Source organism: Pseudophryne corroboree, chromosome 9 (genome assembly GCF_028390025.1).
Source record: "Pseudophryne corroboree isolate aPseCor3 chromosome 9, aPseCor3.hap2, whole genome shotgun sequence".
Taxonomy (NCBI): Eukaryota; Metazoa; Chordata; class Amphibia; order Anura; family Myobatrachidae; genus Pseudophryne; species Pseudophryne corroboree.
In genome coordinates, this window is record NC_086452.1 from 149,257,568 (window position 1) to 149,276,408 (window position 18,841).

General features: G+C 44.7%; 1 protein-coding gene and 1 pseudogene across 2 annotated transcripts in view; both read right to left on the reverse strand.

Moving 5' to 3' along the window:
- PLPPR5 (phospholipid phosphatase related 5) overlaps positions 1 to 18,841 on the reverse strand; it is a 629,929-nt gene that overhangs the window by 513,780 nt on the left and 97,308 nt on the right. The gene's annotated exons all lie outside the window — the stretch shown is intronic.
- LOC134964043 (5S ribosomal RNA) lies at positions 3,484 to 3,602 on the reverse strand (annotated as a pseudogene).

Consider the following 18,841-nt stretch of genomic DNA (forward strand, 5'->3'; position numbering starts at 1 on the left):
TTTACAGCATACAGTACCAGTGTGCTTTTATTTTAACAACTGCATCCCTGAATTTTTACAGCATACAAGACAGGGCCAGTGTACATTTATTTTCACTGCACCTCTGAATTTTTACAGCATGCAAGACAGGGCCAGTATACATTGATTTTCACTGCACCCTAGAATTATTACAGCATACAAGACAGGGCCAGTGTACATTGATTTTACTGCACCGCTGAATTATTAAAGCACACAGGGCCAGTGTAATATTATTTTAACAGCAGCACCCCTATATTTTACAGCATACAGGACCAGTGTGCTTTAACTGTGTAACAACTGCACCCCTGAATTTTTACAGCATACAGGGCCAGTGTAATGTTATTTTAACAGCAGCACAGGAGACCAGTGTGCTTTTAATTTTTAACAACTGCACCCCTGAATTTTTACAGTATACAAGGCCAGTGTAATGTTATTTTAACAGCTAGCATCCCTAAATTTGTACAGCATACAGGAGGACAGTACCCCTGCCCCCTGTACAACACAGTGACAGTCAGGACAGCAACACCCATGTACAGCTGCAGCACCCCTAACAGCACATGAGACACCAGTGACAGCCAGGACAGCCAGGACAGCACCCCTAACAACACAGGGACACCACAGTGACAGGAGCAGCACCCCTACAGAGCACACACTAACCCCACCCGACACCACCACCCACAGAGAGAGAGAGAGGTCTTTCTCCCTCACTCTCCAAGTCTCAAGTGAAAATGGCGGCGATGCACGGCTGTTTATATGGAATCCAAAACCCGCGAGAATCTGACAACGGGATGATGACGTTTTGCCTCGTTCTGGTTTCCGAGTCTGGTGGAATGGGATGTTCGGGGGGGGGGTTCGGTTCCCTGAGACTCGAACCCGCTCATCTCTAATGAAAACTAATATTGTCTAGTAAAAAGTATTTCCTAACTTTAACACAATACAATATACTGTACTGTACATCAACTTTAAAACACCTTTCTTGTATTGTCAGCTCTGGTGAACAGTGTTTGCAGGGATTTTATCACCAGATACTTTTTTCTCAGTTTTATAAAGTAGGCTAAGAGTACTCTAGAGTGAAACGCGTAGAGTCTGAACAGACCTAAATGGCATCCCAAGAGATGGGCTGTGAGGAGTGAATGTATTGTATATGACATTTATGTGTTAGAATGGACAGCTATGAAGAGCAAGAAAGGGATCTGGGATGTGAAATGTAATAATGTGTTTCCTGTCAACTTTAATCGATGACTTGCTGGATTCACACACACAGGGGGATGATATGCAGCTTTTATTAACACAGATGCAAACATAATTCACATTCTTCTTGAACATTTTGAGTTTGTGAAGCAAAGAGAATTTATATTCACAAGTAGTAAATACTTGCATGTTATTGTTTATTTCAAAGCAGTAGTATGTAAATTAACAATTAACATAACAAAACATATCTCTGTTGTAAAATATAATACAACAATCATACAAATAAATACATTAAATAAAGAAAATGGTATTTTTGTTATACAGTATTACATTCAATTTTGTAGTTCCAAAAACAAGCATTTAATGCTGCTGTAGTATAGTACCCAAAATAAGCATGGTCATAACTAGAATCAGCAGCAAAAGTATTAATATGGTAATGCAGCAGTAGGCGTCACACCTCATTCTGCAATACTGATCCGAACTCAGTATCTGATCGTCCCCAGCACCATCGGGTGGTTTTCGGCACCCATGGGGATGCACAGTCCACCCGTCGCAGAGGTCAGGAAATATCTGTGCAACAACGGAGATCCCTGGCCTCCTTCCTCCCCCTAAACCGTGGTGCCACGCCTCTATTTTGACAAATAGAGACGATCACCACCCCAAACGGCATGAGACTGTCAATCACTGACAGTCTGATGCTGTCCCTGCATTCTGTGTCACAAGACCCCTTCATGTACTTGCAGAACGTGTCCTGCACATGCCCAAAGTGCAGAATATTGGTACTTTGCGGCTCAGGACGCCACTCCACATCTGAATCAGGTGTAATGTGCATGCACGCTGCACTATTAGGACTGGTGTGGACTTTGAACAGAGGCACAGAGTCTAATATATTGGTGGCCTGCACCAGGGTGCACCAGGGAAACCTGCAAGAGGGCTTGGATTTTACTGTGCCCTACATGCAGATTGCTGTCCTCAGATTGGGTTTCTAGTGTACGGACTGGTAGACTCCAGAGAGAGTAAGGACAGGCAGATGAAATGGTCACCATGCGGTGTACAGGAAAGAGGTCACCAAGCATGGATCACAGCCAGATGGATAAAGTGGTACCAATGGACAAGTTGAAGTAAGTCAGGAGGTTGCCAAGTTAGAGCCAGAAAGTCATGAGAAGCAGGAGCAGGGGAGCAAGCAAAAATAATAATCAAAACAGGCCTAATCAGAATGCAATAAGGATACAGGTTCTGGCGGGCAGAATGGACGCTGGAGTATTAGAGGGAGCCTTATACTCTGGCACTAAATAATGCTCAGAACCTTCCTTAAATAGGGAGGGGGTTTGAAATTGGCATCCCTTTAAGAATAGAGTGGCGTGAGCAGCCCTATGGGAATGCGCAATACTACAAGGTGAAAGAGCAGAAGCCATCTGCACAGCAGTTATAGAGAAGTAACACCAGCAGCCCCACAGCTGGGGATGTTGGCAGAGGGGTGATAGATCACTGCAGTAAGTGCCAGACAGCAGATAACCTGTACCCACCCATGTCAGAGCCACTGCTGCCTGGAGGGTCCAGTGCTGCTGTGCGTAGTAAGTAGAAGCCGGGCTCTGGCGCACTGTACCAACATCACCCAGGGAACAGGAACCTGGGGTTGGCACCATCCCTGCTTCACCACAACTGCATTTTGTTTGAAGGGTGTCTGAAATGGCACACTGAAGCCTGTACAGCTTCCCAGTGTCCTAAGGACCTTCCAGGCAGTGCTGTACATCCTGGTGCTGGCGGCCCCACTTCCTCAGCATGACACCATGTGTTTGGGAGTGGGGTTGGCCCAAATACTGCTCCAGCACTAAAAATAAGCATTCTACTACACTACATATAACAAAAGGGAGAGAAGAAGACTCTTTTGTGGGTGCACTCTTGTATGTTTAAGAGGTCTCAGAAGAGACAATAAGTAAAAATTATAAATGAATTTTTAAATATAACTTTTATTAACAACAATTGATAAAATAGTAGAGTTTACTGTCAAAAATTGGAGGTAGGGGTGGGGGGAAGGGTGGGGGGGAGTTGGGGAAAAGAAAGGGGGGAACACAGAACGAATTAATTACAGTGTAAATACTGAATATTGTTCTGGAATGCCTGGGTGCGATAATAACAGCTGGAGACCCTGAAAATTGAAGCGTTTTTATTCTCTCATGAGCGATGATGAGGAGACAGATGGGATGATTAAAGATGGAATGAGCAAGATGAATCTGCTGTCACTGTTAGACGCTGAGCAAAACCGTCCAGGAATTTCTACTAAACTGAGTATTCCTCGAGAGTCTCCCACTCGAGTACTGACCCAGCCCTACACTGCTTAGCTTCCAAGATCGGAAGGATTCGGGCGTTACCAGTGTGGTATGATAGTAGAAAAAATATTTGATATCGAGGGCTCGAGAATCACTGATGAGAGTTCACGAAAATGGAGAAATAAGAGAAAAGAAAAGACAAGAGAATGGGTGGAGGAGGAAAATAGGGGATCTGCTGCCACCGTTAGACCGGGATAATTACCCCTGAATCAGTGGTGAGAGTCCTGAAGATAGTATAAAGTGAGGAAAAGGAAACGATACTGATAGGTAAAAATTTTTGAGATTGGTTGATAGACAATGGGCTGCTTGATTGCAGGATGCTGATAGTACCTATGATAAAGGTATTAGGTGTGATAAAGAGCAATTTGTACACAATTAGCAGTCAAATAAATTGATTAGACCAATACATCACCATCAATTATCAGATTATTACAATTATACCAAAATGGTATCAGGTGGAAAAAGAAGGAGAAAATGAACAACAATTTCTTATTTGTGTTCCGCTGTATGCAGAGCTGCAGAAATACTATATAATATGATTGCAAGATGCTGATAGTACCTATGATAAAGGTACTTGGTGTGATAAGGAGCAATTTGTACACAATTAGCAGATAATTAAGTTGATTGGAACCATGCATCACCATCAATTTGATGCTGACAGATTATTGCACATTGTACCAAAATGGTATCAGGTGAAAAGAGAAAGAGATAATAAACAACAGTTGATTGTACAGAGCTGCAGCAGTGCTATATAATACGCAGTATAGAGGATAGTGATAAATTGCTCAGCCAAATGATTAGATCAATATTGATGACTGAAAATAAAGGTTTAAACAGTATCCTATGTGGTATTAAGCCGCTAAATGCCGACTATCTGTAAAACGGGTACTTGCAAAAAACAGCTTGATGAATGCTATTATCAAATATAAATATGCAAAAAGATGCTGAGATTGAGCAGATATTACCCGGAATTGTATGGAACGATCAGTCACTAATATGAGCAGGATACTTTCTGAGTACGGAATGTCCGTGTCAAAGTCCAGGCAAATTGAAGATGCAGGATACACTGGTTCTCAGGAGCTGAGCAGTTCGTTTATAGCCGCACTGCCGATCAAAGTACCTGATGTATTGTGGAGACGTGGTCAGGTTGGCTGAGGAGAAGAGAGACACAATGTTCCTGGTCCCATCGCGGTAGTATCTAGCGGCGGCGGGTTGATGCAGCGGCTGCTGGGGAAAGAGCGGCTCGTGGTTCAGGATGTCCGGAATCAGCTGTCACACCCAGGCAGTGGGGGTAGGGAACGGAAAACTAGTTTCACCCGTTCCCCGGGCTTGATCACTTCCTGTTCCCAGAGGGGATAGTGCAGGCTTTATCTTGCAAGGGAGCTGGTCGTTGTCCAATCAAAAGGGAGGCGTGTCCTGCGTTTGTAAATTGCTGCACAGGTGGAACGGTTGTTCTGTTTAGTATTGGTTCCCTATTATGCTTGCAATTAGTGGCCCATTGCACAAAAGGAAAAAACAGAGAATATGTGTGAGAAATATACACGGTTATTAGATGAAAAATGAGCATCTTGCTTATTATATAGGTGGACATAGTGAAAAAATGGAAATAAAAATAAAAATAAAAATAAAATGGGGAAAATTAGCAAAAAAGAATAAAAATGAATGAAAATAATAATAAAATTGAAGCTTTCACAAATTGTTTATGAAATATTTAGATGATAAGAATAGATTAAATTTAAGTATAATAAATGATAATTACTGGAAAAATATGTTAGGACAGCATATCTTGTCTGGAGTTATAAACAAACACGTTGTAAACATTGCATGAGGATATTCATAAATATTATTTATGTTATTTTGGATTAATAATGCAAGTGACGTCGATGGAAGTGGTGGGAATGATTGTGAGAAAGGATGGTATGGAAAAGGATGGGGAGTGAGGTGGAAAGGAATGGGGGGGATGGAGTGGGGGGGGGGGGAAGGGGGGGAGAGAGGGGGAAGGGGGGAGGGGGTTTGAGATTGTGGGGTGTTGGGGTGTTGTGGTTTGCAGTGTGGTGGGAATGTGTGTGTGGTGTCGAAGGTGATGATCCTGTGTGGGCGAGAAGTATAATGATATGGTGAGATGAGGAAGGGGGGTAGAGATGTAAGGGATAGGAGTGGGTTGACACTGGGAGTGCTGTGTGGAAACGTGTTAGTAGGTTGTGAAATATGTCGGAATTTGCTGGGTCTCTGTAATGGGATGGATGTGAGGTGCATGTGAATGGACTGCGGATGTGATGGTGCTGAGTATGTGGTGGAGGTGGGCGTGAAAGTGCTGATGAAAGAAGGGTGAATGTGATGTGTTATGAATGGGGGTGTACTGGATGTGAGTGTACTGGGGGGTGTAAGGGAAGGAAGCGAGGACACTTAATGGGTGCTATATAGAAAGTAGGTTACAGAAATGCACTGTAATTGATGTATTCATTCAGACCCAATGGTTTGAGACAACCTAACCTGAAAGTCCATTCACTTTCCTTCTTAATAAGTTCTTTGCTTAAGTCACCACCGCGTATGCCTAGATGGACCCTATCTAGGCCAAAGGCGCGCATATCACTTGGTGAGTCATGATGTGCAGCATGGTAGTGTCTGGCTACTGATGTTAGTTTTTTGCCTTTTTGAAGATCTGACGATGAGTTGCGAATGGAGCCCATATGTTCTAAAATCCTAGTTTTGAATTTTCTAGTCGTCATGCCTACATATCGTTGATTGCAAGGACAGGTTAGACAATAGACTACTCCTTGTGTGTCGCAGTTGAAGAAGTGTTGTATGGAAATATCCTTGCCATGTCTGTCCTTGACACAGTCAGTTATCTGTATCTGTGGGCAAGCCTTACATTGCCCACATGGAAAGGATCCCTTAGGGAGTTTGGATTTGGTCATTGCACGTGAAAAATGGCTCTGAACCAACGTATCTTTGATGTTCTTAGATCTCCTCCAACTGATTTGTAAAGTGGGATCCAATAAAGGTGATAACTCTGGATCCAGATGTAGGACAGGTAGATGTTTCTGAATGGCCTTTTTTAGTAGACGCCATTCGGGACAGAAGGTCCCTACAAATCGAATCTTGGTGTCAGCCTTTTGTTCTTGGGGTTTGTCCTGGAAGATCAGGGATTCCCTGTTGGTTTTTGAAATAGATTGTTGGGCTCTCTTCAGAGAGCGTTTACTGTATCCCCGAGCTTGTAACCTGGTCATAAGTTCTCTGCTTTTCTGTTTGAACACCTTCTCCTCTGTGCAGTTGCGTCTAAGACGAAGAAATTCCCCTTTTGGGATGTTTTCAATAGTAGGTGGGAAATGTGAGCTTGTTTGGTGCAATATACTGTTTGTGGCTGTATCCTTACGAAAGAGTTCTGTAGCCAAAGTCCCACTTGTTGTCTTGTAGATATTCAAGTCCAAAAAAGATATCTTGTCTCTACTGATTGAGTGAGTGAGAAAAATGTTCAAATCGTTTACATTGAGGATGTTAATGAAGTCCAACAGGAGTTTCTCATCTCCTTCCCAGATCACAAAGATATCATCAATATATCTCAGCCAATTGATGATATGTTTTGTGTAGATATGATTATCATTGTTGAAGACTATTGTTTGTTCCCACCAGCCGAGGAACAGGTTGGCATATGTGGGTGCACAGGCTGCACCCATTGCTGTTCCCCGAATTTGCTGAAAAAATTGGTCACCAAAGGTGAAATAATTCTTATTGAGAACAAAACTCAACATTTCACATAGGAAATCATGAAATACATTTTTTTCTTCCATATCCAGGAAGAATTTGGTGGCTTGTATTCCTTGTGAGTGTGAAATACTGCTATACAGGGCTTCCACATCTAAGGTGACTAGGATACAGTTCTCATCTAGACATATGTCATGTATTTTCCTTAGGAGATCAGAAGTGTCCTTAAGGTAGGAGGGTAATGTCATGACATGGTCTCTGAGATGTAAATCCAGAAATTTGCTTGGGGTTTCCAAGAGTCCCCCATTCCCTGACACTATGGGTCTCCCAGGTGGTTTGTTGATATTCTTGTGTATTTTTGGCAATAAGTAAAAGGTAGGAACCCTGGGATTCGAGACCTCAAGGTATTTAGCCTCTTGTTGTGTGATAGCTCCAGTGGCAAATGCCTCTGTAATCATGTGCATGTATTGCTTGTGGAATTTTATTGTGGGATTAAGTGGCAATCTGATATAACAGGATGTGTCCAACAGTTGTCTCCGTGCTTCCTCTTCATACATTGCGATGGGCCATATGACAATGTTACCACCCTTATCCGAGGGTTTGATAACGGTGTCAGTCCATGTTTTAATCTCTTTAAGAGCTTGTCTCTCTCTGTATTTGAGATTTTTAGTGAGACATCTTTTACGAGAATTGGTCTGGATCTCGTCAAATTCTTTGGAGACTAGATCCAAAAAGACCCTGATTTCTGGGCTGTTGGTGTCAGGAGGGAAAAAGGTGGACTTCAGTTTGCATGTGGGTCTTATTTTTCGTGAAGCAGGGATGTCCGAGGCTGATTCCATATGCAGCTCCTCCAGTATTTGGATAGCTGTATAATCTTCTTCGGTCAGTGGTGTTATTGATACACTAGGATCCTCCAAAAGTCCTGAATGGCTGGATAGTGAAGTCATAATACTTGAGTCAACAGAGGATTTAGCAAAAAATTTTTTTAATAATAATTTGCGGCCGAAGAGTCTGAGATCCTTCTCCCACAGAAACCTATCAAAGGGTGATGTGGGTGAAAAAGATAGACCCTTGCTAAGAACCTCTAATTGATCTTCCGTAATGATTTTGGTACTGAGGTTGATAATTTGCAATTTGTCGGTAGTTGTCACTTCCTGGTTGTCCGTACCGGATAGTGAGATGTTCTTGGGGTGGTCCAATCTCGCTTGTTTCTGTCTGTGTTTCGTCCCCCCCCTTCTTGTCGGCCTTGTGGCTTGCTTCTGCCTCTGGTATGTTGGCCTCTCCCTAAAAAAGGGTCCTCACTTTTGTTGTATCTATGGGTGTGGGTACTTCCTTCAGGATGTTCCGTGGCGGAGTCTTCACTGTATGATGATTCTAATTCCGAAGAGCTCGGATCTTCTCTAGGTGGTCCTCCTCTAGGACGTAGAGTGGGAGAATGCCAACGAAAGATTTTTCCTAGGGAGAAGTCGTTTTTGTCTCGTAGGAATTTGGTGCGTTTCCTTTCTATAATATTGGTTTCATATATATCCAGATCTTTCTTGTATTTTTCAAATGTGTTTTGGAAAGATAGGTCTTTCTCCCAGGTTTCTAAGTTTTGACCCAATTCTTCGATATTTTTTTCTACTTGATCTAATATCAGATTGTCATGTTTGATCATGATTAGAATTAGTTCATTAGAACATTTTAATAGGCTGTTTTCCCATTCAGTTTTAAGGTTGTCTGTGGCCAAAGGGAAGGAGGGGAAGATACGTGGTCGTAAGCCTCTGGGTGATAATTTATTTTTGTGGTAGTTTTCTAATGTAGTGATATCCCAGGTGAGCCTAATCCTTTTTTGAAGGTTTTTCTGTAATTTTGATAAATCAGATTTCCAGTCTTTGGGAGTGCTGGGATTGTGGAAGGTATCTGAAAAAATATCTCCAAATTCCTCTACGTTTCTACGTTTGGATGTTAGTTCAGTTTTTAATGAAAATGCTGTCATTGCCTTGAATATAACAATATACAGTGGGGGGAAAAAATGAAAAGAGGAAAGGGAATGTTGTTATAACAGAAGCGACTACTATACAAAAGGAAAGAGATCCTATAGCAAGGTATATAAATCCGTGCAAGGTATGGAAAACTGAGTCTTGACTCAGTGTACTGAATACATGAATGTATTGGGGGTATACCGCACTGGAGAATGGTAAGGTATCTAATAGATATTGTTAGAACCAAAATACATAATACAACGAGAAAATCTGAGTTTTCTAATGTTATCTTGAGTTTGGTGGTGCACCCTGAGTCAGTGGCAAGACATACAACAAAAGGGAGAGAAGAAGACTCTTTTGTGGGTGCACTCTTGTATGTTTAAGAGGTCTCAGAAGAGACAATAAGTAAAAATTATAAATGAATTTTTAAATATAACTTTTATTAACAACAATTGATAAAATATGTATAGTGTACACATAATGATATTTATCATCTTACACTACATTATACTCCAAGTAGCAACAGTGGATACTAAAACACCAAAGCAATTCAACATTGCTCCAGTGCGAAGACAGCTGATCTGAAAATCAGCTTCCCTGTGATCTCCATCACCACTACTTCCATCTGACTTGACAAAGTTAGTGTGCATGCATGAGCTTGGGTTCACGCATGCGCATGATGATTCTGACATCCTGTGGAGGGATATGAACACATCTCCACTGATAAATAATCATGCCCTCTATAGTGGGAGGTATTGCAGAGTGCAGTGCAGGTGCTCAACGTGTCAGTCATCTAAGCTGTTCTGACTGACCCGGTGGTGGCTCCAGGCAGCGAGCACGAAATGGGGTCCAGCAGTTACTGGGGCAATGCACTACTGGGAAATAATTCCCATGAGAGTCTGCTGAGGGTTCAGAGGAACAAGTGCTTAGCACTGATTGTAGGAGCTCATCACATGCTGACCCACGGAGATCATCAGCAGCCTCATAGTAGCTCCTAGAGCCCCTTTGTCGAGAGGACGTTTCTCATAATGCACTTGCTCAACGTCAATATCTATTTGTAATAGTAACCTGTGGTAAACAAAGCGAGACACCGGGCCTGAAGTGGTCTAAATAAAACAAAAAACCTACAAAACGTTGATTTGAGAAAACGTAAAAATGCTGTAAGGGCAGAAAAGAACTTCCGCCCTCACCTGATGTCACATTTGGGTCCTTTCGACGAAGGGTAAAGAGATTCAACCAGCATCATGGGAGTGACTCCTTGTGAAGCTGTGCCTGCTCTGACTGGTCGGGTTACTGAAGTTTCTTGTGAGTACAGTGAAGCTCCCAGTCTGTTGTCTCTTATGCTCCCAGTCGCAGCACCCCTGTTTTCAGTCTTATGTTGCTTCCCCTCCAACTCCCAGCACCCCTGCTCCCAATCTACTGTCACCTTTCCAGTCCCAGCACCCCTGTTTGTAGTCTGCTGTCTCTTCACCTCCCAGTCTAAGCACACCTGCTCTATGTCCCAGCACCCCTGTTTGCAGTCTGCTGTCTCTTCATCTTCAAGTCCCAGTATCCCTCCTCCCAGACTTCTGTTTCTCCCCTTTCCAGTCCCAGCACCACTTCTTTGAGTCTGTTGTCTCTTTCCCTCCCATTCCCAGCACCCAGGGACGGATTTGTACTAGTGGCCCCACATGGGCAGCACCAGAGGTGTAAGGTCTAGCCATGGGCCATGGCAGCAGCACCCTCCCCCCAAGACTTTCCAGATAGTGGGCATGTCCAGCATCAAAGGGGGAGTTAAAAAGAAATAAAATTAAATATTATGAGCACATTATATGATACACCTTCAGAATTTAGGAAACTATATCATTCTTTAGAAAGATATATTTTCTTCCTTATTACACCAACCGTATTCCAAACACTATTCACTCAATCTTACATGTCAGCCAAGCAGGCAGACAGAGCATACACTAAGTCATCTGCAATCACAGGCTAAGTGGCAAAGTCATTTTCATATATGCAAATTATTTTGCATCTTATTCATTATGTCTATAAAAATGACCCCATGTCCTCAAACAAAACAGGCCCGCGGGTGCGTCGGCCCACCGGGAATCTTCCCTGTGAACCCTATGGCCAATCCGCCTCTGCCAGCACCCCTGTTTGCAGTCTTCTGTCTCTTCCCCTACCAGTATCAGCACCCCTTTTTGCAGTGTGCTGTCACTACTCCTCCCAGTCCCAGCACCCCTGCTCCCACTTGCAGCACCCCTTCTTTTAGCCTACTGTCCTTCCCCACTCAGTCCCAGCTTCCCATCTCCCAGTTTACTGTTTTTTTCCCAACCAGTCCCGGCATCCCTGCTACCAGTCTGCTGTTCCTCCCCTTTCCAGTCCCAGTACATCTTCTTTCAGTCCCAGCACACGTTCTCACAGTCTGTGGTCCCTACCCTTCCAATCCCAGCACCACTACTTTCAATTCCAGCACCCATGCTCTGCTGATCCTCCTCTTGTTTTGATAAAGATGATGCTATGTCCTATACTCTTGTTAGTATGATAGGGAATTTAATGATATACTATGGTGCTCTGGCCACACGGGTGTGGTTCGTTTTATCGACAGTGTCTAGGTCGACAATGTTTAGGTCGACCACTATAGGTCGACAGTCACTAGGTCGACATGGATGGAAGGTCGACAGGGTTTCTAGGTCGACATGTGCTAGGTCGACAGGTCTAAAGGTCGACATGAGGATTTTTTTTTTGTGTGTGTCGTTCTCTTCGTAAAGTGACCGGGATCCCAAATTAGTGCACCGCGTCCCCTCGCATGGCTCGCTTCGCTCGCCATGCTTCGGGCATGGTGCCTTCGCTCCGCTACCGCTTCGCTTGGCACACTTTACCGTTCCAATCGTAGTCCACGTGGATCGTTAAGTATGAAAAAATCCCCCCCCAAAAAAATGTGAAAAACTCATGTCGACCTTTAGACCTGTCGACCTAGCACATGTCGACCTAGAAACCCTGTCGACCTTCCATCCATGTAGACCTAGTGACTGTCGACCTTCAGACCGGATCCCGGCCACACACCTTCCAGCAACTGGCCACACCATTTAGTTGGCCTGTAGGATTGCATTTCCCTGGTGGGCCCTTCATGTCCAGCACTGCCTCCTTCCCTCCTTTCAGTTTTCGGAGTTTGCCAATTACCAGATGCTCCCATCAGGCCCCTAATAATGAATAGGCTTGTTACTTAAAACACATGGAAAGCAATGTTTCTGCTTGTGTGATGGGCCCATTATGGGTGATGAATAGGCCCATAGATTCCCAGTACACTATATAATTCCAAATCTACTGTAGTACTTAGTATAATCTAGTGCAGTGATTCCCAAACTTATTTGAATCCCGGCGCCTTACAGCATCTTAATTATTTTCATAGCACCCCTAGGCCAAAAGTTTCTTATTGAGAAATTTACAAAGACATATTAAATTAAATAAATTGTGTTTATATGTCATCCTTAGGTTCAATTGTGTGGTGAGGGGCAGGATCAACTTCTGTTTGTCCCATATTTTATGATTGACAACCACCAGCACTGGTTTATTTTATAGCTGAAATAAATGGGATTAATATACAAAAACTGAAGTACGGTTGAGTATCTCTTATCCAAAATGCTTGGGACCAGAGGTATTTTGGATATTGGATTTTTCCGTATTTTGGAATAATTGCATACCATAATGAGATATCATGGTGATGGGACCTAAATCTAAGCACAGAATGCATTTATGTTACATATACACCTTATACACAGCCTGAAGGTCATTTTAGCCAATATTTTTTTATAACCTTGTGCATTAAACAAAGTGTGTGTACATTCACACAATTCATTTATGTTTCATATACACCTTATACACACAACCTGAAGGTCATTTAATACAATGGCCCTCATTCCGAGTCGTTCGCTCTGTATTTTTCATCGCATCGCAGTGAAATTCCGCTTAGTGCGCATGCGCAATATTCGCACTGCGACTGCGCCAAGTATCTTTGCTATGAAGATAGTATTTTTACTCACGGCTTTTTCATCGCTCCGGCGATCGTAATGTGATTGACAGGAAATGGGTGTTACTGGGCGGAAACACGGCGTTTTATGGGCGTGTGGCTGAAAACGCTACCGTTTCCGGAAAAAACGCAGGAGTGGCCGGAGAAACGGGGGAGTGGTTGGGCGAACGCTGGGTGTGTTTGTGACGTCAAACCAGGAACGACAAGCACTGAACTGATCGCACAGGCAGAGTAAGTGTGGAGCTACTCTAAAACTGCTAAGTAGTTTGTGATCGCAATATTGCGAATACATCGGTCGCAATTTTAAGATGCTAAGATACACTTCCAGTAGGCGGCGGCTTAGCGTGTGTAACTCTGCTAAATTCGCCTTGCGACCGATCAACTCGGAATGAGGGCCAATATTTTTAATAACTGTGTATTAAACAAAGTTTGTGTACATTGAGCCTTTAGAAAACAAAGGTTTCACTATCTCACTCTCACTCCAAAAATTCCGTATTTCGGAATATTCCGTATTTCGGAATATTTGGATATGGGATACTCAACCTGTAATACAAGTTAAAGGAATGGTCTCTATAAAGTAAAGTTACTACCCTAATTGCATCAATCGCATACGTAAAAATAAATAATTTCTGAAGTCAGGATATCATAGTAACATAGGGGGACATTTACTAAGCAGTGATAAGAGCGGAGAAGTGAGCCAGTGGAGAAATTGCCCCAGTCAGCAGCTCTGGATAATTTTATAGTATGCAAATGATAAATGTTACTTCAGTGCTAATTGGCTGCCATGGGCACTTCTCCACTGGCTCTCTTATCACTGCTTAGTAAATGTCCCCCTTAGTACCTTGACTTGCAGTACACATGGGTGTGATACCTGTTACCGACAGTCAGGATGCCGGCGGTCACATAACCGACCACAGCATCCCGACTTTTAGAATGCCGACAGGGAACAGGATAAGTAATTTATCCCTCCCCTGCCCCCTACCCTAACCCTAACCTGACTGGGATGGCAGCTAGGACTAAGGATGCAAGGTGTAAGCTACGGCTAATCACAGGAGGTGGTGGCTAGGGCTAAGGACAGAGAAAGTGGTGGCTAGGGCTAAGGACAGTAGGGCTAGCGGCTACAGCTAACTCCCCGGTGGTGCTTAACCCAAATACACCCCCCCAGGTCCTAATCCTAACCCTTACCCCAATACTTACCTTTGGGACACTGGCAGTCAGGATTCTAGCATCTGGATTTTTAGTGGTTCGGGATTCCGGTATCGACAAGCTGACTGTCAGCCAGTGCCGTAACTAGACATTTTAGCGCTGTGTGCAAGATAGGGCATCGGCGCCCCCCCCCCCCCATGTAAAAAAGAGGCAGTGCAAAAATGGCGTGTGTGAAAAATATAGGGGCGTGGCTTCACGGGGAAGGGGTGTGGCCACAAAATAATACCAATATATATTACATATTATAGTAGTCTCCATTCTTCAAATTACACCGCACAGTAGCGCCATTACACCAGGTACAGCCCCTCTTACACATTACAGCAGCCAGTCTCCCTTTTTACACATTACGGCAGACAGCGTCCCCCTTTTTACACATTATGGCAGACAGCGTCCCCTTTTTACACATTATGGCAGACAGCGTCCCCTTTTTACACATTACGGCAGATAGCATCCCCATTTTTACACATTACGGCAGACAGTTCCACTTTTTACACATTACGGCAGACTGCGCCCCCTTTTTACACATTATGGCAGACAGCGTCCCCCTTTTTACACCGATAGATAGACAGACAGATAGACAGATAGAATAGAATAGATGATACTTACCATCTCTCCGCTGGCTCAGGCAGTCAGGCTCCTCGGTGCTGGCAGCTCCGGGGGCAGGGGAGAAGGAGGAGGAGGGAGGGGGAGGAGGGAGCTCAGCAGCGCAGTGTAATTGCTGGCGGCGCCGCATGCAGCTGTCCCTCTCCTTCCGCATTGGCTGGCAGCCGCCGCCGCTGTGAATGCTGGGATGAGGGAAGCGCATCCCAGCATTCATAGCAGCGCCGGCCAGCCAATGCGGAAGGAGAGGGACTGCCGCAGCAGCGCCGACACCAATTACATAGCGCTGCTGCAGCTCCCTCCTCCCCCTCCCTCCTCTTCCTTCTCCGCTGCTCCCTCTCCTCTTCCGGCACAGGCGGCTTGTAATGAGTCAATTTGACTAATTACAAGCCGCTGACTTTAGGGAATGGGGGCCGTTGCGCCCTCAGTGCGACTGTGCTGTGAGCCAGACACACCTGGCACACACGTAGTTACGGCACTGCTGTCAGCATCCTTAGCGCCAGCAGGGCCGGTGCAAGATTTCTCAGCACCCTAGGCAAAACTTCAGCCTCCCTCCCCCTCCACGCCCCTCCCCATTGGCCAACACAGGAAATAAAAAAAACACATTGGCATCCACAGGAAAAATAATGACAAACACATTGGCCCCTTTCAGGAAAAAAGAAAAAAACACTTTGGCTTCCACAGGGTAAAAAAAACACACACATTTGCCCTGACAGGAAAAAAAAACACTATGCTCCCCAGTACATAATTAGCATTTACCCCTTTATTACTGACAGAACAGCAAATTAATGTGCTCCTGCTAAGTACAAAGGGGAAATGTGATGGCTTCTCCAACATATGCGCAAGGCCCTATATTAAAGTATCAAAATTATTATTATTGTTTACTTATATAGTGCCACTAATTTGCACAGCGCTGTACACATAACATCAGAATTCATATCACTCCCTGTTCCACTGGAATGGGAGTGATAGTCCCTAAAAATAAGAATTTACTTACCGATAATTCTATTTCTCGGAGTCCGTAGTGGATGCTGGGGTTCCTGAAAGGACCATGGGGAATAGCGGCTCCGCAGGAGACAGGGCACAAAAAGTAAAGCTTTAGGATCAGGTGGTGTGCACTGGCTCCTCCCCCTATGACCCTCCTCCAAGCCAGTTAGGTACTGTGCCCGGACGAGCGTACACAATAAGGGAGGAATTTTGAATCCCGGGTAAGACTCATACCAGCCACACCAATCACACCGTACAACTTGTGATCTAAACCCAGTTAACAGTATGATAACAGCGGAGCCTCCGAAAAGATGGCTCACAACAATAATAACCCGATTTTTGTAACTATGTACAAGTATTGCAGATAATCCGCACTTGGGATGGGCGCCCAGCATCCACTACGGACTCCGAGAAATAGAATTATCGGTAAGTAAATTCTTATTTTCTCTATCGTCCTAGTGGATGCTGGGGTTCCTGAAAGGACCATGGGGATTATACCAAAGCTCCCAAACGGGCGGGAGAGTGCGGATGACTCTGCAGCACCGAATGAGAGAACTCCAGGTCCTCTTTTGCCAGGATATCAAATTTGTAGAATTTTACAAACGTGTTCTCCCCTGACCACGTAGCTGCTCGGCAGAGTTGTAATGCCGAGACCTCTCGGCAGCCGCCCAAGATGAGCCCACCTTCCTTGTGGAATGGGCCTTAACCGATTTAGACTGTGGCAGGCCTGCCTCAGAATGTGCAAGTTGAATTGTGTTACAAATCCAACGAGCAATCGCCTGCTTAGAAGCAGGCGCACCCAACTTGTTGGGTGCATACAGTATAAACAGCGAGTCAGATTTTCTGACTCCAGCTGTCCTGGAACATATTTTCAGGGCCCTGACAACTCCTAGCAACTTGGAGTCCTCCAAGTCCCTAGTAGGTGCAAGGCACCACAATAAGCTGGTTCAGGTGAAACACTGACACCACCTTAGGGAGAGAACTGGGGACGAGTCCGCAGCTCTGCCCTGTCCGAATGGACAAACAGATATGGGCTTTTTTGAGAAAAAACCACCAATTTGACACTCGCCTGGTCCAGGCCAGGGCCAAGAGCATGGTCACTTTTTATGTGAGATGCTTCAAATCCACATATTTGACTGGTTTTAAACCAATGTGATTTGAGGAATCCCAGAACTACGTTGAGATCCCACAGTGCCACTGGTGGCACAAAAAAGGGGTTTGTATATGCAATACTCCCTTGACAAACTTCTGGACTTCAGGAACTGAAGCCAATTCTTTCTGGAAGAAAATTTACAGGGCCGAATTTGAACCTTAATGGACCCCAATTTGAGGCCCATTGACACTCCTGTTTTCAGGAAATGCAGGAAACGACCGAGTTGAAATTTCTTTGTGGGCCTTCCTGGCCTCACACCACGCAACATATTTTCGCCACACGTGGTGATAATGTTGTGCGGTCACCTCCTTTCTGGCTTTGACCAGGGTAGGAATGACCTCTTCCGGAATGCCTTTTTTCCCTTAGGATCCGGCTTTCCATCGCCATGCCGACAAACGCAGCTGCGGTAAGTCTTGGAACAGACATGGTACTTGCTGAAGCAAGTCCCTTCTTAGCGGCAGAGGCCATAAGACCTCTGTAAGCATCTCTTGAAGTTCCGGGTACCAAGTCCTTCTTGGCCAATCCGGAGCCATGAGTATAGTTCTTACTCCTCTACGTCTTATAATTCTCAGCACCTTAGGTATGAGAAGCAGAGGAGGGAACACATACACCGACTGGTACACCCACGGTGTTACCAGAACGTCCACATCTATTGCCTGAGGGTCTCTTGACCTGGCGCAATACCTGTCCCGTTTTTTGTTCAGACGGGACGCCATCATGTCCACCTTTGGTATTTCCCAACGGTTTACAATCATGTGGAAAAAACTTCTCAATGAAGTTTCCACTCTCCCGGGTGGAGGTCGTGCTGAGGAAGTCTGCTTCCCAGTTTCCATTCCCGGGATGAAAAACTGCTGACAGTGTTATCACATGATTTTCCGCCCAGCGAAAAGTCCTTGCAGTTTCTGCCATTGCCCTCCTGCTTCTTGTGTCGCCCTGTCTGTTTACGTGGGCGACTGCCGTGATGTTTTTCCCACTGGATCAATACCGGCTGACCTTGAAGCAGAGGTCTTGCTAAGCTTAGAGCATTATAAATTTACCCTTAGCTCCAGTATATTTATGTGGAGAAAAGTCTCCATACTTGATCACACTCCCTGGAAATTTTTTCCTTGTGTGACTGCTCCCCAGCCTCTCAGGCTGGGCTCCGTGGTTACCAGCATCCAATCCTGAATGCCGAATCTGCTGCCCTCTAGAAGATGAGCACTCTATAACCACCACAGGAGAGACACCCTTGTCCTTGGATATTGGGTTATCCGCTGATGCATCTGAAGATGCGATCCGGACCATTTGTCCAGCAGATCCCACTGAAAAGTTCTTACGTGAAATCTGCCGAATGGAATTGCTTCGTAGGAAGCCACCATTTTTACCAGGACCCTTGTGCAATGATGCACTGTTTTTAGGAGGTTCCTGACTTGCTCGGATAACTCCCTGGCTTTCTCTTCCGGGAGAAACACCTTTTTCTGGACTGTGTCCAGAATCATCCCTAGGCACAGCAGACGTGTCGTCGGGATCAGCTGCGATTTTGGAATATTTAGAATCCACCCGTGCTGATTGTAGCAGTATCCGAGATAGTGCTACTCCGACCTCCAACTGTTCCCTGGACTATGCCCCTATCAGGAGATCGTCCAAGTAAGGGATAATTAAGACGCCTTTTCTTCGAAGAAGAATCATCAATTCGGCC